The sequence below is a fragment of the Erythrolamprus reginae genome, chromosome 1 (genome assembly GCF_031021105.1).
Source record: "Erythrolamprus reginae isolate rEryReg1 chromosome 1, rEryReg1.hap1, whole genome shotgun sequence".
NCBI classification, from domain to species: domain Eukaryota; kingdom Metazoa; phylum Chordata; class Lepidosauria; order Squamata; family Dipsadidae; genus Erythrolamprus; species Erythrolamprus reginae.
Genome location: NC_091950.1, coordinates 4,668,622 through 4,670,712, shown reverse-complemented (window position 1 = coordinate 4,670,712; position 2,091 = coordinate 4,668,622).

The window sequence follows — 2,091 nt, the reverse complement described above, 5'->3', positions numbered from 1 at the left end:
CGTGGCTTGCATTGGCTGCCGATCAGTTTCCGGTCACAATTCAAAGTGTTGGTAATGACCTTTAAAGCCCTACATGGCATGGGACCAGAATATCTCCGGAACCGCCTGCTACCGCGCGAATCCCAGCGACCGATAAGGTCCCACAGAGTTGGCCTTCTCTGCATCCCGTCGACTAAACAATGTCGTTTGGCGGGCCTCAGGGGAAGAGCCTTCTCTGTGGCGGCCCCGGCCCTCTGGAACCAACTCCCCCTGGAGATCAGAACTGCCCCCACCCTCCCTGTCTTTCTTAAACTATTCAAGACTCATTTATGCCACCAGGCATGGGGGAGTTAAGACATTCCTTCCCCCTAGGCCATTACAAGTTATGCATGGTATGTTTGTGTGTATCTTTGGTTTTATTATAAGGGTTTTTAGTTGTTTTATTAATTGGATTTCTACATGCTGTTTTTATCATTGTTGTTAGCCGCCCCGAGTCTATGGAGAAGGCATACAAATCCAATAAATAAATAAACAAACAAACAAACAAACAAATAAATAAATAAATAAATACAAAGGACAAGTTACAGTCATATAAGTGGGAGGAAATGGGTGATTGGAATGATGAGAAAAAAACTAGTAGTAATAATAGTACAGACAGGGAATAGTTTGACAGTGTTGAGGGAATTATTTGTTTAGCAGAGTGATGGCATTCGGGGAAAAAACTGTTCTTGTGTCTAGTTGTCTTGGTGTGCAGTGCTCTGTAGCGACGTTTTGAGGATAGAAGTTGAAACAATTTGTGTCCAGGATGTGAGCGGGCAATAAATATTTTCACGGCCCCCTTTTTGACTCGTGCAGTCTACAGGTCCTCAATGGAAGGCTGGTTGGCAGCCATTGTTTCTTCTGCAGTTTGGATTCTCCAATGAAGTCTGTGTCGGTCTTGTTGGGTTGCAGAACCGAACCAGACAGTTATAGAGGTGCAGGTGACAGACTCAAGGATTCCCCTGTAGAACCACCACCAGCTCCTTGGGCCACAGTGCAGACTTGATAGTTTGACAGAAGGAATTGTTTAATTCCAGAGAGATGGTGTTTGGGGAAAAAACTCTTCTTGTGTCTAGTTGTCTTGGTGTGCAGTGCTCTGTAGTGACGTTTTGAGGGTAGGAGTTGAAACAGTTTGTGTCCCGGATGCGAGGGGTCCATAAATCCCTATGTAAATATAATAGGGTCAGTAAATCCCTATTATAATATAATAATATATAGGGAGAACTTTCGGTTATAGGAGGGACCTTCTTATGGTGAGAGTGATCAACCAGTGGAAGGGCTTGCTGGCAGAGATGGTGACGGCTCCAATACTAGTGACCTTCAAGAAAAGATGTAGGGTCTCCTGTACCAGCAGGGGGTTGGGCTAGATCAGTATTTCCCAACCTTGGCAACTTGAAGATATGTGGACTTCAACTCCCAGAATTCCCCAGCCAGCATTCGCTGGCTGGGGTATTCTGGGAGTTGAAGTCCACATTTCTTCAAATTGCCAAGGTTGGGAAACACTGGGCTAGATGACCTGCCAGGTCCCTTCCAACTCTAATAATAAATAAAATAAAATAAATATCCCTATTATACTACATCCTAAGACACCTTACTCCACCCTTGGACATTTTGAAGAGCCTGGAAAGTCCTTTGTCTGGAATTGGCTTCAGGTCTCTCCTGGAGCAGGGGGTTGAACTGGAAGACCTCCAAGATCGCTTCCGAATGTATTTGGATGGATGGATGGATGGATGGATGGATGGATGGATGGATGGATGGAAAGGGGAGTTGGGGCAAGGCGGGCGTCCTCGGTGCCAAAGCGCAGCCAAAGCGCAAAGGGCGCCGAGAGGCGAGGCGGGCAGCGAGTCAGGGCGACCGCGGGTCCCCGCGCGCTCTCCCGGCCGCTGCCCTCTCCAAGCGGAGGCGCCTTTCTTCGGCTGCCAGAGGGAGGGGGCGGGCGGGGGGAGGGAAGGGGGGTGAGGGGGGGAGGAGCGGGGCGGGGGGGGGGGGCGCTCCAGCCACGTGCGCGCGGCGGGGGGCGGCGTCTATAAAAGGGGCCGCGCCGGCCGCCTCCTCTCCAAAGCGGGCGCAGGC